Source organism: Lepidochelys kempii, chromosome 11 (assembly GCF_965140285.1).
Source record: "Lepidochelys kempii isolate rLepKem1 chromosome 11, rLepKem1.hap1, whole genome shotgun sequence".
NCBI classification, from domain to species: Eukaryota; Metazoa; Chordata; order Testudines; family Cheloniidae; genus Lepidochelys; species Lepidochelys kempii.
In genome coordinates, this window is record NC_136390.1 from 62,761,955 (window position 1) to 62,788,101 (window position 26,147).

At 44.7% G+C, this 26,147-nt stretch overlaps 1 protein-coding gene across 30 annotated transcripts in view; it reads left to right on the top strand.

Moving 5' to 3' along the window:
* ADAM23 (ADAM metallopeptidase domain 23) overlaps positions 1 to 26,147 on the top strand; it is a 200,128-nt gene that overhangs the window by 43,005 nt on the left and 130,976 nt on the right. The window lies entirely within an intron of this gene.

Consider the following 26,147-nt stretch of genomic DNA (forward strand, 5'->3'; position numbering starts at 1 on the left):
TTTCTATTTTAAGCTAGTGGGAGGGATGTAAAAAGCTAAACCAGAAGTTATAAAAACATTTAAGTAAAAATGTCTGTCTACTTTGAACATTTTATTGATGAGGTGAGTTAGTGTTGTCATTTTTCTGCAGCACCACTAGCCTTTGCTTGACATAGACGTGGCATTGGCTGACAGTCTGGCACCAGGATCTAAAAATGAACTGTCCCGTGTGCTATGAGCTCAGATCAAACTGGAACCAGTGCCAAAAGGATCTTTCCAAGCTGGAATTGGTCTGGGAAAACACATGTACAACAGCATAGAATCTTTTATGTATTCTAACTACCTAAAAGTTTTTTTTAAAAACCACAACACTTGTACTCTCTTTAAAAGAACTGTTTAGGTTAGAATGTGGTTTTAAACAAACCTTGGTCATGAGGAGATTCCTACCCCCTCACCTATCTGTGGTAAACAAGGCACTGAGATGTTGAGGACCAGATTGTGCTCTTAGGTCTGAACATTTGGTGCTGTGAGGAGGTTATTGTCTTGGTCCTAAAGGGCATTACTTCCCAGATTGTTCTAAACTGTGCTGGGGGTGTTTTCAACCAGCATGAATATGCAAAGGGAGCACTTCAGAATAATTTCAGTTAGTGATTAAATAGCCTTTCTTTCTGTAGCATTTGCAATATTCCTTCAAAATTTGTGACTTCAAAAGAACACATTCCAGTAGAACAGTTTTTGACTTGCTTCCACCTGTTTGTTCAACATATTTGCTAAGCAGCGATATGAGAAGTATAAAATAGATTGATGACAGTGATTTGGGGCATTGGTCATATCATCACAGACAACTGACAGAAATTGCTTTAGTAAATGTCTTTCTTACCCTGGCAACACGTTATTAGAATGCCTTAAGAAGAGATTCTCTTCACAGACTTGGAGGTGTTGGTATGATCTCAGTAGATTTTAAGTTTGCTTTCAGATAAGAATGTACAATTGGGTTACCCAGAGCACTGAGGTACATATCAGCAATATTTCTATCATATTGGAAACATTTTCTACCACTTTTTTGATGCGTTGTTTATTTGCCAAATTCTTGACCAGAGGGTACATGAGTTATCCCCTCGGAAAAGACTACTGTTTTCTTTGGGAGAGTCAAGCCTTTGTTTTTTCTGAAGCAGCTGTCTTTTTCTTTCTTTTTTCCCCTCTCCTCTTCTTCCCTTCCCGCACCTGGCCCCCACGCACCTTCCACTGCTCGTAGCCCTTTCTGTAAGCTTAGCCCTGGTCTACATTAGGACTTTAGGTCAAATTTAGCAGCATTAAATCGATGTAAACCTGCACCCGTCCACACGATGAAGCCCTTTATTTCGACTTAAAGGGCTCTTAAAATCGATTTCCTTATTCCACCCCTGACAAGTGGATTAGCGCTTAAATCGGCCTTGCCGGCTCGAATTTGGGGTACCGTGGACACAATTCGACAGTATTGGCCTCCGGGAGCTATCCCAGAGTGCTCCATTGTGACCGCTCTGGACAGCACTCTCAACTCAGATGCACTGGCCAGGTAGACAGGAAAAGAATCCTGAACTTTTGAATCTCATTTCCTGTTTGGCCAGCGTGGCAAGCTGCAGGTGACCATGTAGAGCTCATCAGCAGAGGTGACCATGTTGGAGTCCCAGAATCGCAAAAGAGCTCCAGCATGGACCGAACGGGAGGTACGGGATCTGATCGCTGTATGGGGAGAGGAATCCGTGCTATCAGAACTCCGTTCCAGTTTTCGAAATGCCAAAACCTTTGTCAAAATCTCCCAGGGCATGAAGGACAGAGGCCATAACAGGGACCCGAAGCAGTGCCGCGTGAAACTGAAGGAGCTGAGACAAGCCTACCAGAAAACCAGAGAGGCAAACGGCCGCTCCGGGTCAGAGCCCCAAACATGCCACTTCTGTGATGAGCTGCAAGCCATTTTAAGGGGTTCAGCCACCACTACCCCAGCCGTGTTGTTTGACTCCTTCAATGGAGATGGAGGCAATACGGAAGCAGGTTTTGGGGACAAAGAAGATGATGATGATGAGGTTGTAGATAGCTCACAGCAAGCAAGCGGAGAAACTGGTTTTCCCGACAGCCAGGAACTGTTTCTCACCCTGGACCTGGAGCCAGTACCCCCCGAACCCACCCAAGGCTGCCTCCTGGACCCAGCAGGCAGAGAAGGGACCTCCGGTGAGTGTACCTTTTAAAATACTATACATGGTTTAAAAGCAAGCATGTGAAAGGATTACTTTGCCCTGGCATTCGCGGCTCTCCTGGATGTACTCCCAAAGCCTTTGCAAAAGGTTTCTGGGGAGGGCAGCCATATTGCGTCCTTCATGGTAGGACACTTTACCACTCCAGGCCAGTAACACGTACTCGGGAATCATTGTACAACAAAGCATTGCAGTGTATGTTTGCTGGCGTTCAAACAACATACGTTCTTTATCTCTCTGTGTTATCCTCAGGAGAGTGAGATATAATTCATGGTCACCTGGTTGAAATAGAGTGCTTTTCTTCAGGGGACGCTCAGAGGAGCCCATTCCTGCTGGGCTGTTTGCCTGTGGCTAAACAGAAATGTTCCCCGCTGTTAGCCACAGGGAGGGGGGAGGGTTGAGGGGGTAGACACGCAGTGGGGGGAGGCAAAATGTGACCTTGTAACGAAAGCACATGTGCTATGTATGTAATGTTAACAGCAAGGTTTACCCTGAAAGAGTGTAGCCACTGTTTTATAAAGTGTGTCTTTTTAAATACCGCTGTCCCTTTTTTTTTCTCCACCAGCTGCATGTGTTTCAATGATCACAGGATCTTCTCCTTCCCAGAGGCTAGTGAAGCTTAGAAAGAAAAAAAATCGCACTCGCGATGAAATGTTCTCCGAGCTCATGCTGTCCTCCCACACTGACAGAGCACAGACGAATGCGTGGAGGCAAATAATGTCAGAGTGCAGGAAAGCACAAAATGACCGGGAGGAGAGGTGGCGGGCTGAAGAGAGTAAATGGCGGCCTGAAGATAGGGCTGAAGCTCAAATGTGGCGGCAGCGTGATGAGAGGAGGCAGGATTCAAAGCTGAGGCTGCTGGCGGACCAAACCAGTATGCTCCAGTGTATGGTTGAGCTGCAGCAAAGGCAGCTGGAGCACATACTGCCACTACAGCCCCTGTGTAACCAACCACCCTCCTCCCCAAGTTCCATAGCCTCCACACCCAGATGCCCAAGAACGCGGTGGGGGGCCACTGACCACAGTCACTCCGCCACAGAGGATTGCCCAAAAAAAAGAAGGCTGGCATTCCATAAATTTTAAAGTTGTAAACTTTTAAAGTGCTGTGTGGCATTTTCCTTCCCTCCTCCTCCACCCCTCCTGGGCTACCTTGGTAGTCATCCCCCTATTTGTGTGATGAATGAATAAAGAATGCATGAATGTGAAGCAACAATGACTTTATTGCCTCTGCAAGCGGTGATCGAAGGGAGGAGGGGAGGGTGGTTAGCTTACAGGGAAGTAGAGTGAACCAAGGGGCGGGGGGTTTCATCAAGGAGAAACAAACAGAACTTTCACACCGTAGCCTGGCCAGTCATGAAACTGGTTTTCAAAGCTTCTCTGATGCGTACCGCACCCTCCTGTGCTCTTCTAACTGCCCTGGTGTCTGGCTGTGCGTAACCAGCAGCCAGGCGATTTGCCTCAACCTCCCACCCCGCCATAAACATCTCCCCCTTACTCTCACAGATATTGTGGAGCACACAGCAAGCAGTAATAACAGTGGGAATATTGGTTTCGGTGAGGTCTAAGTGAGTCAGTAAACTGCGCCAGTGCGCCTTTAAACGTCCAAATGCACATTCTATCACCATTCTGCACTTGCTCAGCCTGTAGTTGGGCAGCCTGGACAGTAGTCAGGAGCTGTTGTGTATGGCTTCATGAGCCATGGCATTAAGGGGTTGGTCCCCAAGGATAACTATAGGCATTTCAACATCCCCAACAGTTATTTTGTGGTCTGGGAATAAAGTCCCTTCCTGCTGCTTTTGAAACAGACCAGAGTTCCTGAAGATGCGAGCATCATGTACCTTTCCCGGCCATCCCACGTTGATGTTGGTGAAACGTCCCTTGTGATCCACCAGAGCTTGCAGCACTATTGAGAAGTACCCCTTGCGCTTTATGTACTCGGCGGCTTGGTGCTCCGGTGCCAAGATAGGGATATGGGTTCCGTCTATGACCCCACCACAGTTAGGGAATCCCATTGCAGCAAAGCCATCCACTATGACCTGCACATTTCCCAGGGTCACTCCCCTTGATATCAGCAGATCTTTGATTGCGTAGGCTACTTGCATCACAGGAGCCCCAACAGTAGATTTGCTTACTCCAAATTGATTCCCAACTAACCGGTAGCTGTCTGGTGTTGCAAGCTTCCACAGGGCTATCGCCACTCGCTTCTCAGCTGTGAGGGCTGCTCTCATCTTGGTATTCATGCGCCTCAGGGCAGGGGAAAGCAAGTCACAAAGTTCCATGAAAGTCCCCTTACGCATGCGAAAGTTTCGCAGCCACTGGGAATCGTCCCAGACTTGCAACACTATGCGGTCTCACCAGTCTGTGCTTGTTTCCCGAGCCCAGAATCGGCGTTCCACAGCATGCACGTGCCCCATTAGCACCATGATGCATGCATTGGCAGGGCCCATGCTTTCAGAGAAATCTGTGTCCATGTCCTGATCACTCACATGACCGCGCTGACATCGCCTCCTCGCCCAGCATCGCTTTGCCAGGTTCTGGTGCTGCATATACTGCTGGATAATGCGTGGGGTGTTTAATGTGCTCCTAATTGCCAAAGTGAGCTGAGCGGTCTCCATGCTTGCCTTGGTATGGCGTCCGCACAGAAAAAAGGCGCGGAACGATTGTCTGCCGTTGCTCTGATGGAGGGAGGGGCGACTGATGACACGGCTTACAGGGTTGGCTTCAGGGAGCTAAAATCAACAAAGGGGGTGCCTGTACATCAAGGAGTATTTCAGGCAGGACTGCATGGAGGGTTCCAATAAGAAATGGTGCACCTAAGTTATCGTTCTTATTGGAACAAGGAGGTTAGCCTGGCCTCTGATTGATAGATGGCTAGATTTACCTCGCTGCACCTTCTCTGTGCGTGACTGCAGTGTGACCTAGACAGGGGAGGCGGGGAAGCAAATGAGTACAAAACAAATCTGGTCTATTTCTTGTTTTGATCCACTCCATCTATCTTTTACATCTTTGGCTGGCAGAAGATGGTGCAGAAGGACTGCATGCCATCCACATCTCATGGCTGCTCGGCAGAAGATGGTACAGTACGACTGCTAGCCATCCTCATCTCTTGCCTGCCTGGCAGAAGATGGTACAATACGACTGCTAGCCATCCTCATCTCTTGCCTGCTCGGCAGAAGATGGTACAGTACGACTGCTAGCAATCCGTATCGCCTGCCTGCTCACCATAAGACGGTTCAATAGGACTGACTGCAGGACTAAAGAGAATGACCTGGTCAAGTCACTCCAAATTTAGTCCCTGCGCCCATGTCTGCCCAGGCGCTCCCAGCCGACGTGGCCAGGAGCACCTCAGACACGATGAGGACGGCTACCAGTCGTACTGCACCGTCTGCTGCCAGAAGGCAATGGGTTGCTACTACTGTGTAGCAATGCCGTACCGCGTCTGCCAGCACCCAGGAGACATACGGTGACGGTTACCTGAGCGGGCTCCATGCTTGCCGTGGTATGGTGTCTGCACAGGTAACTCAGGAAAAAAGGCGCGAAACGATTGTCTGCCCTTGCTTTCACGGAGGGAGGGAGGGAAGGGGGGCCTGACGATATGTACCCAGAACCACCTGTGACAATGTTTTAGCCCCATCAGGCATTGGGATTTCAACCCAGAATTCCAATGGGCAGCGGAGACTGTGAGAACTGTGGGATAGCTATCCACAGTGCAACGCTCTGGAAGTCAACTCTAGCCTCGGTACTGTGGAAGCACTCCGTCTAGTTAATGCACTTAGAGCATTTTCTGTGAGGACACACACACTTGAATATATAAAACCGATTTCTAAAAAACCGACTTCTATAAATTCGACCTTATTCCGTAGTGTAGACATACCCTTAGACATAGTCTCAGAGCAGTCTCCCAGGGCCCTACCAGCTGCCTGCATTATCATCCCTGCCTTGCTGAGATTGATTGCTTGATCATCACATCCATATATCTTTTCTCTGCACAGCAAATGGAAAAAAATGGTGCAAAGTGTGCCTTTCACGTTTTTCACTGAGATTTTGCTTTTTGTAGCAAATTCTGAAACTGGTGATGAATGTGAAAACAATATACCATTAGCTCTGGGCTCTGAATCAATGTTTAATGCATCAGCTTAAGTGGCACCTTCCTTGAGTAATGCTGTGGAAAATTTAAAGGGTAACTGTTGACCTGGGACACGCTTAAAACATTAACGATTCAGTTTTCCCTCTAATGTTAATGAGTTCCTTTATTGAGCATATAAGTAAGTTATTTCAGATGCTGTGTCTGTATATGCGACTGCTAAGCAGCAAGAACTTTTCATAGTTTGAAAGACTAGAAGACCTTTCTGCAAGGTGAGAGCTTTCTCAGATTTCACTTTGGCAGAGTTTCTTTGCCTTAATCAGTTTCATGGGGAGTTTGAACTGAACAAAATGTACTGTAAAGAGGATAGCTAGTAAACAAGTGCCCTCATATTATATGGTACAAAGTAAAGAAGTCTGAGTTAGATACATTATTGTTAACATTACTGCTAATATTTGAAATAAAATATTAGAAGTGTGGTGTGGCTTTAAGGTGTGACTGAAATTCAGATCCACTCAGAAATACGGTGCTCTGAAGTTGGTTATCTTTTTTTTTTAAATTGATTTGCATGTTTTTGCCCATAATTCATTTTTGTGGCTGGCATTGTACTTGGTCTCTGCTGGAAGGTTGAGTTTCAGAGGTTTGCGTTTGGTGAAGATGGAAAAAATACCCTAATGTTTTAGAAACTATAACCATGCTTCTTGGAGCAAGGTACAGCAAAAACAGCCTGAAATTTGGATGGACGCAATTCTCGTTGTTTTGAAGCAAATTAATTTTGATTTAACAAAGTTATAATTATTAGAAAAATTGGATACTGAACATCTGCAGTACAAACCTTCTATATGTCTATAAGTGCACAAAACATTTTTACAGATACAGGCCTCGATCCTGCAAAGACTTTATGCCTTGTGAGTTGTTCCAATGATGTAGTTGTGCTCAAGTCTTTGCAGGATTGGGGCTATAGTCAGGTATACATCTGTAGGTACAAAGACTTATAAGATTTGCGGGTTTTGCACAAGGGTGAAATGGAGTGGAAGTTTTTCTAAAAAAAAATATGCTCTAGTTCAATCTCAGCTATTGGACATGAAGCAGGAATTAATTCGGGAGGTCCTGTGTTATACAGGAGATCAGACAAGTGATCACAATGGTTTCTTCTGGCCTTAAAATCTATCAGACTATGAATTGCATACCTGTGCTGAAGGCTGGCACAAGTCCTGTGCTATATACCATTAAGTTCTGCTTAAATTCGCATCGTCTTTGTGCTAGACCTCCTCACAGGATGAATTTAACTCAAGGTGAATAGTAGGAGAGAAAAGAACTTTCAAATTCTGCTGACAAAGCCAGCAAACAGTAATCTGATTACCTCCAGATTTTATATTTTATTCCTTTTTCTACCTTCCACCCCCCCAAAAAACATAGGAAATTTGAATGGAAAAATAAATAGAAACCTGCTGGCAATTCTGCAAGATTAAACAGTCAAAAGTCAGGAAGTGTCAACATTTGTCTTTTTTACAAATGTACATGTAATGTATTACCCCTTTGTTGTTAATGTATGCTGTAAAATATATAGGATGTGCAAACTGGGATTCGTTAATATTATTGTAGGAAGATTAATTTTATAACTTTTTGACTTTTGAGTTTTTAATATAACTAATGCTGGGGCTTGGTGTTTTTTTACACATTTAATAAGTACATGTTCAGAGTGTGGTGTGTGCACTTGTGTATGTATCGCACTTCAGGGAGTCTCAGCGTTAGATAATAGAATTCCATATCTCGTGTAGTTCATGAGTCCAGTTCTACAAGCACTCTACAAAACTTTCATTTACTTCAGTGGAAGTTCAACATGCAAAGGGCTAAATGCTCCCTATATTTATCCAGACTAATTAGACTGGATAATTATTTTCCTTTGTCTTTGGTAGGGTTTATAACTGTGATGTGGCAGTGTAAAGAAGCTTGCTTCTCAATTACTGAGTCCAGCCAATAATTAAAAAAAAATAAAGAAAGGAAAACAACAGTCTTATTTAAGAGATTGTATGAATTGTAATAGAATTTGAGTATTAATCTACCTTCCTTTAATGATTCATTTCCATAATTGCTTTGGTGTCTTTGTTTCAGTTTTAACAGTAATGTTTGATGTTGTTATTTATACATTATAACTCTAATGCTAAGTATGGGAGCAAACTTAATTTATTCCCTGATTATGCAAATATTTATGCATGTATTTAACTCTTATGCTATGTGAATAGTCCTCAAAGACTTTAATAAGAACCAATTTTCTTTGAAAATGGTTCAGCCAATGACTACTTTTCAGAGAGATTTATCCATATGAAAAATTTGTAGAAAGAATCCAAAGATGAGCAAGCAAGATTCTAATTAAAAAAAAAAATTCCAATAGGAGTTATTTTGTATGACTTCTAACGTAAACATTGTATGACAAATATGTGTTCAGCTGTGCATAAAAACTGACAGTTTTCAGGCCAAATGAATTTTCCTAATCAAAATTAGAGGAGATAAAAATAGGGCTTATAATAGAACTTGTAACTAAACTTTGGAGCCATGACCATGGTGCCAACTGTGGGTATGTATGAGTCTGTATAAAATACCATATTTACAGATAACCTGCTGGTAAACTGAGGATTGTTATGATATAATGTTGTAGGCTGTTGAAAACCTATTGCCTAGGCTGCCTGTACCTGCCTTTGAAGGCCTAATTTTCTTGGGCTGGGAGGACTTAATTTTCAGGCTGGAGAAAATTGAGTGTCAGAGAACTGGTGCCCCACCCATGCAAATTTTACCTTCCTCGCAATTTATAGAAGTGGCTCTGAATTCATCTTGCCAAATCTGACACATTTTGGATTTAGAGTCAGAACATCAGGAAGAGGCTGGACACCTCGGAGATACTACAAAAATAATACTGGAGTCAGCCTCACAAATAGGCTTTGGTGTTGCTAGGGCATCTGAGGAAAATGTGAATATGTTTCCAGTACAGCAAGGGTCCTAAGACATTCTCGTAAGTAAAATGGTTCTAAATATTCCATCTGGGGTTACTAATGGAGGGAATTTGATGGTACTGATTTCCTCCAGAGTTGTTAAGATGGCTTCTTATCATATTGGCAAAGAAGTGGGCATTATTTTTCAGGAATAGGAAATCAGATTAGTGCTACTACCAAAGTAAATTATGGGAACGGTCTCAGAATCTGGTGTGGTCATTTCTCTGACTGACCGGGTCAAGTCAATTTTTTTTTCTCTCACAAACATAAATACTCTATTAACCTTAATGAAATAAAGATAATAGAAAAAGATAATTAAAAGAGTAGACACAGCATCCATTTCTATTGTTCATTTGACTCTTCTTCCACTAGTGAAGAGGTGTAACTGTTTAAATCTGGAAGAATGAGTCTAATCTGCAAAACCAGGGAAGACTATAGGGTGTGTGACCTAGTGGTTAGCGCACTAGACTGGGAATCAGGGTTCTATGCCTGATTTTTGCCACTGAACTTCTGGGTGATCTTGGGCACTTAAATCACTTCACCTCTCTCTGTCTCAGTTTCCCTATCTGAAAGTTATACTTACCTCTTTTGTAAAGAGGTCTACTCTTTACAGATCTACTGCTGAAAACTGCTATATAAGAGCTTAGTATTATTCAACATGTCTAATAAATAGGGCTGTCAAGCCATTAGAAAAGTTAATCATGATTAATTGCATGATTAAAAAAATAACCATTTATTTAAATATTTTTGGATGTTTTCTACATTTTCAAATATATTGATTTCAGTTACAACACAGAATACAAAATGTACTGTGCTCAGTTTATATTTATTTTTATTACAATTGTTTGCACTGTAAAAAACAAAAGAAATAATATTTTTCAATCCCCCATTTCAAGGACTGTAATGCAAGCTCTTTATCATGAAAGTTGAATTTACAAATGTAGAATTATGTAAAAGAAACCTGCATTCAAAAATAAAACAATGTAAAACTTTAGAGCCTACAAATTCAGAGTCTTACTTCTTGTTCAGCCAATCGCTCAGACAAACAAGTTTGTTTACATTTGCAGGAGATAATGCTGCCCGCTTCTTGTTTACAGTGTCATCTGAAAGTGAGAACAGGAGTTCACATGCCACTGTTGTAGCGTCACAAGATATTTACATGCCAGATGCGCTAAAGATTCGTATGACCCTTTATGCTTCAATGACCGTTCCAGAGGACATGCGTTCATGCTGATGACAAGTTCTGCTCGACAACGATCCAAAGCAGTGCTGACTGACACATGTTCATTTCCATCATCTGAGTCAGATGCCACCAGCAGAAGGTGGTTTTCTTTTTTGGTGGTTCGGGTTCTGTAGTTTCCCCATCGGAGTTTTGCTCTTTTAAGACATCTGAAAACATGCTCCATACCTCAGCCCTCTCAGATTTTGGAAGGCACTTCAGATTCTTAAACCTTGGGTCGAGCATCATAGCTATCTCACATTGGTATCTTCTTTGCATTTGTCAAAGTGTTCTGAAAACAAACAACATGGGTCATCATGCGAGACTGGTATAACATGAAATATATGGCAGAATGCAGGTAAAACAGAGCAGGAGACATACAATTCTTCCTCAAAGAGTTCAGTCACAAATTTAATTAATGCATTCTTTTTTAACGAGCATCATCAGTATGGAAGCATGTCCTCTGGAATGGTGGCCGAAGCATGAAAGGTTATACAAATGTTTAGCATATCTGGCACGTAAATACCTTGCAAAGCCAGTTACAAAATTGCCATGCAAACGCCTGTTCTGACTTTCAGAGGACCTGGAACAAGACTTTATATCATGGGAAGTAGAGGCCAGACTTACAAAGACCAAAACACAGCCCCAGGAAAAGAATGCATTTGCTACAACTTCCTGAAAAAATGAGACCCCGGTTGCCTGGTACTAACTGCCGTTTTCAACTAATACAAACAGTTCCGCCATACTCCCAGCTCCTGGAAGAAGTGAATGACGATGCTCGTCTACAAGAAAGGCAAGCGAGACAACCTCAACAACTGGAGACCCATGTACAAACTGTATGTCAGCTGCCTTGCGGCTAGGATCACAGACTGGTCATTAGCTCCATCCAGAAAGGCTTCATGTCAGCGAAGGCTGCTGCAAACACAACTTTGTCCTTCAGACTGCCATCCACACAGGCAGGAGGGCACAGAGGCAATGTGCCATAGCATGGCTCGACCTGGCTAATGGTTTTGGATCAATGCCCCACCAGCACATTTTTGCCATGCTGCGAGAGTTCAGGATACCTGAAAACTTTCTCCAACTGGTCTGGGAACCGTATGGAGGCTGCACCACCACCACCATCCGTTCCATGGAAGGAGTGATGCCCGAAATTCCTATCCATAGCAGCGTGAAGCAAGGCTGCCCCCTGAGCCCCATTGTTTTCAACTTAGCCACGGAGCTGCTCATTCGAGCGATCTCCAGTGGTCTAGGCGTTTTCAATCTATGCGACAACGGAGTGAATATCCTGGCCTATGCAGATGATCTGGTCCTGATTGCAGACAACTTCGAGAGTCTCCAACAAATGCTTGACATCACCAGCCAGGCTGCCAACTGGTTGGGACTCCGCTTCAATGCCAGGAAGTATGCATCGCTGCATATTGATGGCAGTAGAAGGGACTCGGTCCAGGAGACGCCGTTTCAGATCCAAGGTGAACCCATGATCTTCCTTGAGAACAGGCAAGCATACCAACATCTCCGCATGCCCATGGGTGTCCGCGTCCAGCAGACACCTGAGGATACCATCGCGGAGATCCTACTAGGTGTGGCCAGGATCGACTCCTCCCTACTGGCCCCATGGCAGAAGATCAATGGCTTGAACACCTTCCTGATCCCCCATATCTCATTTGTCCTGAGGGGATCTGCCATGGCGAAGATACCTCTTAGCAAGGCAGACAACACCATATGGCAGCTGGTGAAGAAGTGGATGTTTCTTCCCCAGAGAGCCAGCAATGAACTGGTGTACATCTCGCACAGGCAGGATGGCACCAACGTCTCTTGAATGGGTGATCTGTGCGACGTTGCCGTGATCACTCACGCCTTCTGATGTGCCCACTGAGGAACATCGCAGAGAGTGCTCTGCAGGATGCCGTCAAGAAGCGAATCACCAGGACCCCCTCCAACCAAGATGTCGCCACCTACCTAAGCGGATCTCTGGAAGGTGAATTTGGAAGAGAGGAGAGACGAGAGACTTTGCTTCATTCTGGACTCGTGCCTGCAACTCTACATGATGACTGGAGAAGCATATCAGCTGCCACTGGACGTTGTGCAAGGAATGCCAGGAGCTGGGAGTCCTGGTGCCACAAGTGAAGAATACAGCTCACACTATCATCACTCCAAGAACTAGAACCATGCTGGAGAGGACCCTGAAGGATGCCATCTGCTGCCAATATGTGGGAAGACCTGAACTGGAAGCTGGACCAGGGCAAGGTGTTCAAGGTGACGTGCAAGTGGGACACCAACAACCACTTCCTCCCCAGGGGCAGCTTCACCCGATTTGCCGACTGGAGGTTCATCCACAGGGCCCAGCTCATCTGTGTCCCACTGAACAGAGCCATCTACCATGGGAATCAGGGCAAGCGATGCAGGAAGTGTGGCTATGTCAACGAGATGCTACCCCACATCCTCTGTAGCTGCAAGCCCCATTCGAGAGCTTGGCAGCTGCGACACAATGCCATCCAAGATTGACTGGCCAGAGCCATCCTGCCACCCAGCAGGAAGGTTGTCGTAAACTCTGCCATCCCTGGAACCAACAGCCAACTGCGACTGGACATTGTCATCACCAACGAGGACCAGAAGAAGATTGCCATGGTGGACATCACAGTGCCCTTCGAGAACAGGACCCTGGCCTTCCACGATGCCTGAGCTCAACAGGTGGAGTAATACGCCCCTCTGGCTGAAACCTTGAGAGCTAAGGGTTACCAGGTTCAGACACATGCACTGATTGTCGGAGTCTTGGGTGCATGGGACCCCAGTAAAGAGCAAGTGCTGAGAGAATGCGGAATCGGTCAATGTTATGCTCGGCTGACACGGCAACTCATGGTGTTGGACCCCGTCAGATGGTCGAGGGACATCTATATAGAACACCTCACCGGACATCGGCAATACCAGAAGGGATGAGCTGGAGTGCCGATGAGAAGTCAGGAAAGTAACTGAAATACTTTCCTCAGGGATTGTATTTTCTAAATGGACAACCTACCCTAAATTCTCAATTACAGAGGGACAATCTCCATTCATTGATATGTTTTGCTTTCCACAACCAAATCTCTGTACAACTTTTCATGAGTCATGTATCCGAGTATTTGGATTCTAATATCTAAACTGTATTGTTAAATCTATTCACCTAAATTTGGGTGATTGCTGATTGCTGGTGATTATGTGTTCTATGTATCATATGACTTTTCAAAACAAACTTTGTATTTGTGTATAATCTAAGCACTATACCCAGACTCAACCTGTGTATTATATAATTTTTTTAACATTAGCTTTAATAGAATTTTTATATCTGGCATGTAAATACCTTGCACTGCCAGCTGCAAAAGTGCCATGTGAATGCCTGTTCTCACTTTCAGGTGACATTGTAAATAATAAGCAGGGAGCTTAAATGTAAACAAACTTGTTTGTCTTCAGGACTGGCTGAACAAGAAGTAGGACTGAGTGGACTTGTAGGCTCTAAAGTTTTATATTTCTTTGGTTTTGAATGCAGTGATGTAACAAAAAAAAATCTACATTTGTAAGTTGCACTTTCATGATAGAGATTGTACTTCAGTACTTGTATGAGGTGAATTGAAAAATACTCTTTATTTTTTATCATTTTTAGAGTGCAAATATTAGTAATAAAAAGAATAATATGAAGCGAGCACTATTCACTTTGTATTCTGTGTTGTAATTGAAATCAATATATTTGAAAACGTAGAAAAAAATCCACAAATATTTCACTTGGTATTCTATCACTTAACAGTGTGATTAAGACTGTGATTAATCACAGTTAATTTTTTTGAGTTAATCATGTGAGATAACTGCAATTAATTGACAGCCCTGCTAATATATAATAATAATAGGGTTGAGAACATGTTGGGAGTTCAGTCAAACCTGGAAGAGGAAAAGAAACAAAAAGTAAAGTTTTTTTTTCCTCTTTGTAAGTATAAACATCTTGTTTAATCTTCGGTAAATAGTACTCAATGGGAACATATCAAGAAAGGTTAATGCCTTCAGACATTGATGAAATTTAATAAAATGCAAATGGATAAATCAGAATTGTCCACTATTCCAATGGTGCATACATATGGTATAGTTAGGCATGGCAGATTTTATTTTTATTTTTTTTCCAATTTTGACAATTAATATTGGTTTAAAAAAAACTTAACTATTTCAGTTTTTACAGTTGCGAGAAATTAAGGGGGAAGGGTTGGGGTTAAGGCAGACCTGACATTGGGGCTGTAGGGGGCTCCGTGCATGGCCGAGGGGCCAAGACACCCAGGTGCAAGGTCCAGGGGAGGAGGACAACCCCTGGATGTGGGGCAGGCCACCTTGCTGCTGACCAGATCCTGCCCAAGATTATCGTTTCACTCCTGGCTGGTGAGTGAGTGAGCAGAGCTGCAGCGGGCTCCCTGTGCTGCCAGAGGGCTGGTGACACTAGAACCCTGCAGGCGCAAGGTGCGAAGGAAGGCTGTGGTCCTGGTGGGGCAGAGCAGAAAACCCTGGCCAGGACTGCAAGGAGCAGCATGAGCCCTCCAGCTTATGGGGAGGCTACACCACCGCTAAATGGCTCTCTCTTTGGGCAGGAGCCATTCAGCAGTGGGGTGGCCCCTCCATGGCCAGGGGCTCATCATTGTCCTCCCAGACCTGGCAGGGGATCTCTGCTCTGCCCTGCCAGGACCACAGCCTTCCCCACACCTTGTGCCTGCAGGGATCCAGTGTCACTGGCCCGGTGATCGTGCAGGGAGCTCTCTGCAGCTCCACTGTCACAGTCCCGCTCAGGTAGTCTCATGACAGGAGTGCTGCAGAGGGCTCTCTGTGCTGCCACAGGGCCAGTGGCACCTGAATCCTGCAAGTGCTAGATGCTGGAGGGAGGCTCCCTCACCCTAGCTGTTACTGATGTATATCTTTTTTCGTTGATTTCAGTGTGTCAGCTGAAATCCGTGCTTACTGACATCTGTCAATTTAAATCGAATCCTGCTAAGCCTAATTGTAGACCTGGCTAAAGATAAGGTGATTCCCATGCACAGAATTTTTTCCCCTCTGCTAAAGATCCAGCAGACAGAAGAGCAGAGGAATAATTAAGATGCAATTTTGAGGAAGCTATAGTATCTCTTAAAACGTCAGTTTTGTCACTTACTTTTCCAAAGCAGTTCTGTCATAGTGCAATGACATTGAGGCACTTCTTGTCGCAAAAAATGAAAGCTCAAGATTCATTATTATAAAATACCTCTGGCAATTTAATTTTTTCAGATGCTTTTGATTAGCTCCTTTGATTAACTGAGATATTCTTCAGGGTCCATGGCCTCTCAGTCCTGCCACTAGGAGAGAAATCCGTGGTGGAAGCTATGGCAAGCTGACATCTACATTAAAGAGATGCTGAGAAATCATTCAAGCATTCTGAAGAGCCATTCAAGCTGCCACTTTAAATGTGACTGCTGACATAACTGAGAAGTATGCTCCTTCCTCCTCAAAAGATGGAATTCAAGCATAAATAAAGGAAGAATTTCTTCATGTCCCTACTCCCCAAACTGTGTTTCAGAGGAGAAACTGGTTCTTAAACAGAGATCACACAGGAGGTAGAAAAGAATCTGGCGATGTATCCTCAGTCATGAGAGTCAAACACGATTCCCTGACTCCCTCTCAATACCTCCTCTCAAATGGGGGAAGATTATCAGGATTTATTCAAGAGTGGCTAGAACATTATCCACAACAATACTATAAAGGATTTTATCAGATCGTGAGATTCTCCGTAGAGTTGATGTACGTATCCCCATCCATTTTCGTTCAGGCACTAAGGAAGAAGTTATTTCTCATCTTTATTCTGGTAACCTATAATTGCAGGGTGGAGATGAGGGAGAGCTTTTTTTTTGGTGGTTTGGAAGAAATTAGAAAGGATCAGAGCACTACTAGATCTTAAGTGATTTTAAATGGATGTACCATTTTTGCGGGCTTCTATAGGGAAACATTATTCATATGAACAGTAATAATACTAGGGGACTTCACAGATCTAGTAAAAGTTATCTGGAGGTTTCAATTAATCCCTGTCTCCAGTAATTTCTTACATTTTCTTTTTTTAAACCCACAGTTTTAATACAAAACACCACCATTTGGCCTATAAACAACTTGCAGAGAATATATGAAAATAATACTCATGCTGGTTATTGTTTGAGATCACAAGGAATTTGTCTGCAATACTATTCCTGGATGACATTCTTGTCATAGCAGCTTCAAAGGAAGCAAGCAAAATTGAGATTACTATAAATACACAGTGGAAGTATAGTTCAATAATAAACTTAAAGACGAACAATCTTATTTCAGCAAAGTGTATACCTGGGTATAGTTGGGATTGATAATAGAGACTAGGCTACAGAGAGTCTTTCTACTTGAGAACTTTTTTTTTAAGCTATAGAATTAATCTGATCAGGACTGAGTAACTCAGGGCTGTTCTAAATTACACCCAGTTTAAATAGCTCCCAAAGGGCCATTCCACAGCTGTAAATACCAGAGTACATCATCACTTTGGCTATGTCCCATGACCTGGCAGGCCCCACCACATCACTTTTGCTAGAGCTGTGAGGGGTGGGTTAGGACTGGCTACACATTTCCACACCCAGGAATTTAGCCATGCTTCGGAGAACCCCCATGTATCCATTTAAGTCAGTTATAAGGGTTGTTGGTGCTGCCAGAGTGGCACAAATGTTTATATTTGGATCAGGATCTGGTTCTGGTTCTGGCTCCCTCCGCCTAAAGCTCTAGTATCAAAATTTTATAGCAAGTTCTCATTACTTACTTATTTCACTTTTTAGAATGATATATTGGTTAAGCTACTGTTGTCAAGTCAACAAAACATATTTTGTGATAGGTTATCCTTGGTTCTAACTAGGGATGTAAATATCGTTAAAAAAGTTAAACAGTTTAAATGATTTAAAATGTTGTTTAAACGGCTAACTGTTTAAGTGACTGGGGCCCATCTGGCTGGTGCGGCTGGGGCTGGACCTGCTCCGGCCGGGTACCACGGTTGAGCCCGCTCCGGCTGGTGCGGGGGTTAACAGTTAGGGCAATTAACCGGTAAGACTATGCTTACCAGTTAACCTTTTACAGCCCTAGTTCTAACTGTTTTTTGTTTGCTTATTTGGTAATTCAGAAAATTTAAGCAATTCACAACTGGTTGCCCTGTCATTAGTGTTGAGTTTGAAACACGTACAAAATACACAAGCAATCAGTTGATTTATTAGTACCTAAGATAAACATAATTTAAAGAATATGAAACACAAATAAGTCACAGATATTGCTTGTCTTGTTACTGGTTCCATCTTTAGTTTCTTGAAATTAATTTTGCTTATTGTTTATAAGGCAAAGTCTTGTGATTTAATAAAATATGGTAGAAAGAAGAAGTAGTGAGGCAAGATAGCACAAGTCAGAACAAGACTCAAAAATCAAACCGGACAGGACCAAGAAGTATGGAAAAGTTCAGGGCAATTATACTCTTCCTCACTCTCATTATTTCATTCATCCAATCTGAATTTGGATTGCAGTTTGGTGTGGGTACGAGACATCACATTAATGTTCTGTCTTTCTGTTCTGGAATCAGTCTACATACATCTCCTGAATTGTTGCCAAATGTGGTTGTGACCAGAGTGACTCTTACAATTATGATGGCAAAAAGTTCTAACTCCCTGATTTCACGTATTCATAATTTTGCAAAGCATTCACCTTTTCACTGAAACTTTTCTTGCTTGATTTTGAAGCATAATTTATTTTTGAAACTTTGAGCAAAATCCTTTTAATCATATTGGAATTATGGGTATGTCTACACTACGGAATAAGGTCGAATTTATAGAAGTCGGTTTTTTAGAAATCGGTTTTATATATTCGAGTGTGTGTGTCCTCACAGAAAATGCTCTAAGTGCATTAAGTGCATTAACTCGGCGGAGTGCTTCCACAGTACCGAGGCTAGAGTTGACTTCCGGAGCGTTGCACTGTGGATAGCTATCCCACAGTTCTCACAGTCTCCGCTGCCCATTGGAATTCTCGGTTGAGATCCCAATGCCTGATGGGGCTAAAATATTGTCGCGGGTGGTTCTGGGTACATATCGTCAGGCCCCCCTTCCCTCCCTCCCTCCCTCCGTGAAAGCAAGGGCAGACAATTGTTTCGCGCCTTTTTTCCTGAGTTACCTGTGCAGACACCATACCACGGCAAGCATGGAGCCCGCTCAGGTAACCGTCACCGTATGTCTCCTGGGTGCTGGCAGACGCGGTACGGCATTGCTACACAGTAGTAGCAACCCATTGCCTTCTGGCAGCAGACGGTGCAGTACAACTGGTAGCCGTCCTCATCGTGTCCGAGGTGCTCCTGGCCACGTCGGCTGGGAGCGCCTGGGCAGACATGGGCGCAGGGACTAAATTTGGAGTGACTTGACCAGGTCATTCTCTTTAGTCCTGCAGTCAGTCCTATTGAACCGTCTTATGGTGAGCAGGCAGGCGATACGGATTGCTAGCAGTCGTATTGTACCATCTTCTGCCGGGCAGGCAAGAGATGAGGATGGCTAGCAGTCGTATTGTACCATCTTCTGCCGGGCAGGCAAGAGATGAGGATGGCTAGCAGTCGTATTGTACCATCTTCTGCCAGGCAGGCAAGAGATGAGGATGGCTAGCAGTCGTACTGTACCATCTTCTGCCGAGCAGCCATGAGATGTGGATGGCATGCAGTCCTTCTGCACCATCTTCTGCCAGCCAAAGATGTAAAAGATAGATGGAGTGGATCAAAACAAGAAATAGACCAGATTTGTTTTGTACTCATTTGCTTCCCCGCCTCCCCTGTCTAGGTCACACTGCAGTCACTCACAGAGAAGGTGCAGCGAGGTAAATCTAGCCATGTATCAATCAGAGGCCAGGCTAACCTCCTTGTTCCAATAAGAACAATAACTTAGGTGCACCATTTCTTATTGGAACCCTCCGTGAAGTCCTGCCTGAAATACTCCTTGATGTAAAGCCACCCCCTTTGTAGATTTTAGCTCCCTGAAGCCAACCCTGTAAGCCGTGTCGTCGGTCGCCCCTCCCTCCATCAGAGCAACGGCAGACAATCGTTCCGCGCCTTTTTTCTGTGCGGACGCCATACCAAGGCAAGCATGGAGGCCGCTCAGCTCACTTTGGCAATTAGGAGCACATTAAACACCCCACGCATTATCCAGCAGTATATGCAGCACCAGAACCTGGCAAAGCGATGCCGGGCGAGGAGGCGACGTCAGCGCGGTCACGTGAGTGATCAGGACATGGACACAGATTTCTCTGAAAGCATGGGCCCTGCCAATGCATGCATCATGGTGCTAATGGGGCACGTGCATGCTGTGGAACGCCGATTCTGGGCTCGGGAAACAAGCACAGACTGGTGAGACCGCATAGTGTTGCAGGTCTGGGACGATTCCCAGTGGCTGCGAAACTTTCGCATGCGTAAGGGCACTTTCATGGAACTTTGTGACTTGCTTTCCCCTGCCCTGAGGCGCATGAATACCAAGATGAGAGCAGCCCTCACAGCTGAGAAACGAGTGGCGATAGCCCTGTGGAAGCTTGCAACGCCAGACAGCTACCGGTCAGTTGGGAATCAATTTGGAGTGGGCAAATCTACTGTTGGGGCTGCTGTGATGCAAGTAGCCCACGCAATCAAAGATCTGCTGATATCAAGGGGAGAGACCCTGGGAAATGTGCAGGTCATAGTGGATGGCTTTGCTGCAATGGATTCCCTAACTGTGGTGGGGCCATAGACGGAACCCATATCCCTATTTTGGCACCGGAGCACCAAGCCGCCGAGTACATAAACCACAAGGGGTACTTTTCAATAGTGCTGCAAGCTCTGGTGGATCACAAGGGACGTTTCACCAACATCAACGTGGGATGGCCGGGAAAGGTACATGACGCTCGCATCTTCAGGAACTCTGGTCTGTTTCAAAAGCTGCGGGAAGGGACTTTATTCCCAGACCAGAAAATAACTGTTGGGGATGTTGAAATGCCTATATGTATCCTTGGGAACCCAGCCTACCCCTTAATGCCATGGCTTATGAAGCCATACACAGGCAGCCTGGACAGTAGTCAGGAGCTGTTCAACTACAGGCTGAGCAAGTGCAGAATGGTGATAGAATGTGCATTTGGTCGTTTAAAGGCACGCTGGCGCAGTTTACTGACTCGCTTAGACCTCAGTGAAACCAATATTCCCACTGTTATTACTGCTTGCTGTGTGCTCCACAATATCTGTGAGAGTAAGGGGGAGACGTTTATGGTGGGGTGGGAGGTTGAGGCAAATCACCTGGCTGCTGGTGACGCGCAGCCAGACACCAGGGCGGTTAGAAGAGCACAGGAGGGCGCGGTACGCATCAGAGAAGCTTTGAAAACCAGTTTCATGACTGGCCAGGCTACGGTGTGAAAGTTCTGTTTGTTTCTCCTTGATGAAACCCCCTGCCCCTTGGTTCACTCTACTTCCCTGTAAGCTAACCACCCTCTCCTCCTCCCTTCGATCACTGCTTGCAGAGGTAATAAAGTGATTGTTGCTTCACATTCATGCATTCTTTATTAATTCATCACACAAATAGGGGGATGACTACCAAGGTAGCCCAGGAGGGGTGGTGGAGGAGGGAAGGAAAATGCCACACAGCACTTTAAAAGTTCACAACTTTAAAATTTATTGAATGCCAGCCTTCTTTTTTTTGGGCAATCCTCTGTGGCGGAGTGGCTGGTTGGTCAGTGGCCCACCCACCGCGTTCTTGGGCATCTGGGTGTGGAGGCTATGGAACTTGGGGAGGAGGGTGGTTGGTTACACAGGGGCTGTAGTGGCAGTCTGTGCTCCAGCTGCCTTTGCTGCAGCTCAACCATACACTGGAGCATACTGGTTTGGTCCTCCAGCAGCCTCAACATTGAATCCTGCCTCCTCTCATCACACTGCTGCCACATTTGAGCTTCAGCCCTGTCTTCAGCCCACCACTTACTCTCTTCAGCCCGCCACCTCTCCTCCCGGTCATTTTGTGCTTTCCTGCACTCTGACATATTTGCCTCCACGCATTTGTCTGTGCTCTGTCAGTGTGGGAGGACAGCATGAGCTCGGAGAACATTTCATCTCAAGTGCTTTTTTTTTTTTCTTTCTAAGCTTCATTAGCCTCTGGGAAGGAGAAGATCCTGTGATCATTGAAACACATGCAGCTGGTGGAGAAAAAAAAAGGGACAGCAGTATTTAAAAAGACACACTTTATAAAACAGTGGCTACACTCTTTCAGGGTAAACCTTGCTGTTAACATTACATACATAGCACATGTGCTTTCGTTACAAGGTCACATTTTGCCTCCCCCCACTGCGTGGCTACCCCCTCAACCCTCCCCCCTCCCTGTGGCTAACAGCGGGGAACATTTCTGTTTAGCCACAGGCAAACAGCCCAGCAGGAATGGGCTCCTCTGAGCGTCCCCTGAAGAAAAGCACTCTATTTCAACCAGGTGACCATGAATTATATCTCACTCTCCTGAGGATAACACAGAGAGATAAAGAACGTATGTTGTTTGAACGCCAGCAAACATACACTGCAATGCTTTGTTGTACAATGATTCCCGAGTACGTGTTACTGGCCTGGAGTGGTAAAGTGTCCTACCATGAAGGACGCAATATGGCTGCCCTCCCCAGAAACCTTTTGCAAAGGCTTTGGGAGTACATCCAGGAGAGCCGCGAATGCCAGGGCAAAGTAATCCTTTCACATGCTTGCTTTTAAACCATGTATAGCATTTTAAAAGGTACACTCACCGGAGGTCCCTTCTCTGCCTGCTGGGTCCAGGAGGCAGCCTTGGGTGGGTTCGGGGGGTACTGGTCCAGGTCCAGGGTGAGAAACAGTTCCTGGCTGTCGGGAAAACCAGTTTCTCCGCTTGCTGTGAGCTATCTACAACCTCATCATCATCATCATCTTCTTCGTCCCCAAAACCTGCTTCCGTATTGCCTCCATCTCCATTGAAGGAGTCAAACAACACGGCTGGGGTAGTGGTGGCTGAACCCCTTAAAATGGCATGCAGCTCATCACAGAAGCGGCATGTTTGGGGCTCTGACCCGGAGCGGCCGTTTGCCTCTCTGGTTTTCTGGTAGGCTTGCCTCAGCTCCTTCAGTTTCACGCGGCACTGCTTCGGGTCCCTGTTATGGCCTCTGTCCTTCATGCCCTGGGAGATTTTGACAAAGGTTTTGGCATTTCGAAAACTGGAACGGAGTTCTGATAGCACGGATTCCTCTCCCCATACAGCGATCAGATCCCGTACCTCCCGTTCGGTCCATGCTGGAGCTCTTTTGCGATTCTGGGACTCCAACATGGTCACCTCTGCTGATGAGCTCTGCATGGTCACCTGCAGCTTGCCACGCTGGCCAAACAGGAAATGAGATTCAAAAGTTCGGGGTTCTTTTCCTGTCTACCTGGCCAGTGCATCTGAGTTAAGAGTGCTGTCCAGAGCGGTCACAATGGAGCACTCTGGGATAGCTCCTGGAGGCCAATACCGTCGAATTGTGTCCACAGTACCCCAAATTCGAGCCGGCAAGGCCGATTTAAGCGCTAATCCACTTGTCAGGGGTGGAGTAAGGAAATGGATTTTAAGAGCCCTTTAAGTCGAAATAAAGGGCTTCATCATGTGGACGGGTGCAGGTTTACATCGATTTAATGCTGCTATATTCGACCTAAAGTCCTAGTGCAGACCAGGGCTATGAAAGGATTTTAAAAAAATGTTTTTCTGAATTAAAAAAACATCCTGACAATTTTCATCCTGATAGGATAAAGAAAAATGATTAACTTTGAAATGTCAAACTTAATAGGTAAATTCATGGTGTGTACTTTGCTTTGTTCTTTTTAAATTAGTTGTCAAACATTCCATCTGTGCCAGTACCTCTTTTAACAATGTAGATTTGATGGGAGAGGCTGCAAAGTTATGCCTCAGCACCTTGAGGCATCCTTCATCCTGATCAGTGTATTGGTATAATCAACCCATGTTTAAGTTTGGTGCTTTAACACATTGATTTGATGGTGCTTAGCACCTTGAGTGAGGCATTGCCAGATGCCCAGGTTGATCTGTCATAGAAGATACTCCACAATTCCAGATTCTGTCAGCTTTGCCCTTGGCTTCAGGCAACAACTGCAAGAGGTTTCCAGTTTCTTGTTGGGCCCACATGTTCTGGAGGAGGAATGCAGAGGGGGACAAGAACAGGACTGGGCGAAGAAGTGGTGGGGAGACTAGATTGGGATAAGGAGCCTGGGAGAGGAAGGTTAGGAGCTGGCTGTATGAGGGGACTGGCTTGTCAAGAAGACTGGGACCCCAGAGTGGAAACAGCTGCCGGGGACGGTAAGACTGAGATCTAATGAAGAGTTGTGAGGGAATGGGGCAGGAGACTGGGACCAGGAGCCTGAGGAGGGAGTCTCCGACTAGGAACAGTGTGGGGTGGATGAGAGACTGAGATGGGATGAGAAGGCTGGTGGGAGGACTGGGGCTCGCTGGTCAGGGAGACTCTGATGAGGAGTTTATGGAGGAAAAGTAGGACTGGGAGCTATGATAGTGGGGAAGACTGGGACTCAGATGGGCAATAAGACTGACTGGGATGAAGAGTCCAGAGAAATTGAGATTGGGACTGTCTACATGAATAGGCTGGAATTAGGAGTTGGTTTGGGGCTGGGGGAAGACAGGACTGAGGCAGGGACAGGCTGGAAGGAATGAGAGTACAAGGGATCAGGCTTGAGGGGAACATGCAAAAGAGTCTGTAACTATTTAAATTATTTTCCCCATAGAAACAGTAATGAACCAAAGAGTCTTCAGTCTCAACATTTGTGTTATCAGCAAATATCTGTGGAATCCCCAGCAAAGCATGTGACTCTTCCCCTCTGGTGGCTGTTCCACATAGAGGATGAGAAACTGCTACTGTTGTCAGTTACTCCATTAGTTCATGTGACGGAAGTCTGTGGGGTGGCTTTGAAGGTTACAGCCATGATGATGGCCTATCTGGGTGTCAATGCCACATGGTATAATTTGGTTTTTCAGTTTGCTGTTCTAAAACCCAAGGAAATTGTGCATGCGCGCACACACACCCCTCCATTAAAAGAATAGTTTTAAAGTGGCAGAAAATGCCAGAACTGTGGTTGCCTGTGGAGCGTTAACATGGCTCCCTTAAAGCTGCATGAGTGACCTCAATTCTGACATTTTCTAACTTTTGAGTACTTGACTTTGCAACCCTAACATTCTTTTTATGTAGTTTTTTTTCTGTGTAATTACTAATTACATTGTGCAATCTTAATATATGCATATGGATTCAATATGACTTTGTAAGTGTGTGGCCTGATCCTTTGTTTCCTTATGCAAATTTTTTACTTTGTATCATTCTGTTTTACCATTTGAGTTATGTAGTGAGAAAAAGGGTTCAGAGAAATTATTAAACCCACTTTGTTAGTGGTGCTCAGGTCAGTTTGGTTTGAAACAGCAGCAGCATAGCAGGTAAAGTTAGGGTGCCATCGGGAATCAGTGGCATTTATAAGCTCAACAGTTAGACCAAACGGACTCTTGCCACAAAGTCTAATTACATCTACAAATATGAGATATAAAATTAATCCAGAAGCAGTACTCCAAAATGATATGGAAAAGTTTTCGTCTGAAGATTAAAGACTTTTGGTGGGATTTTCAAAAATGGCTAATGGAGTCAGATATTCAATTCCATTGAAAGTCAGTGAGAACTGGATGCCTAATACCCTCAGACATTTTTGAAAATCCCATCCTATATGGTCATTGCTATATGCCGTGCAGATGAAGTTAATGTATCCTGTAGAGCTAATAGAAAAGGAGGACTTGTGGCACCTTAGAGACTAACAAATTTATTTTTTAAAGAAATTTCTGTGTGCTAAGGACCTCTGGGGCAGAGCCTCAAACTGGGTCTGGACCTGGGTAAGCAGTAGTCAGTAGGCCAAGTAGAGGGTTGGAGCATGGCTGCTCCTGTGAACCCTGCAGACTTGCGTTCAAGGCCTGTGCATCATGACACAGAGGAGACAATCAGCAAGATTCACACTTGAATCAACCAAAGCTTCAGGAGCACTTCCCATTAGACTGGCTTTCCAAATGGCAAGTCTCATAGTCTCCTGCACAGGATTACTTCCTGAAATCAGTTTGCATATGAGGAAACTGATGAGGTTTATGCTCCAGGTCTAGAATTACTCTCCAGATGTAATGAACGGGAGGGTGTGGGTTTCCAACAGTTTGATATTCCATTAAATGGTAGTTCTAGAAATCCAGTCTGACTTTAAAGACAGAATTCACTATTCCAAATAAAAAATTACCAAAATGGATGTGATCAGGAACACCTTATAGCTGAGGGAACCTGGTCCAGCTCAGATAGGAAACAAATACATTTCTTAGCATTGAGGACAGCCCTTCTGGCCTTTCAGAATACAGTAGAAACTCAGAGTTACGACCACCTCCGGAATGGTGGTTGTTTATAACTCTGAACAAAATGTTATAGTTCTTTCAAATGTTTACAACTGAACATTGACTTAATACAGCTTTGAAACTTTACTATGGAGAAGAAAAATGCTGCTTTCCCTTTTTTTGAGTAGTTTAACTGTATACTGTATTTGGTTGATTTTTTTT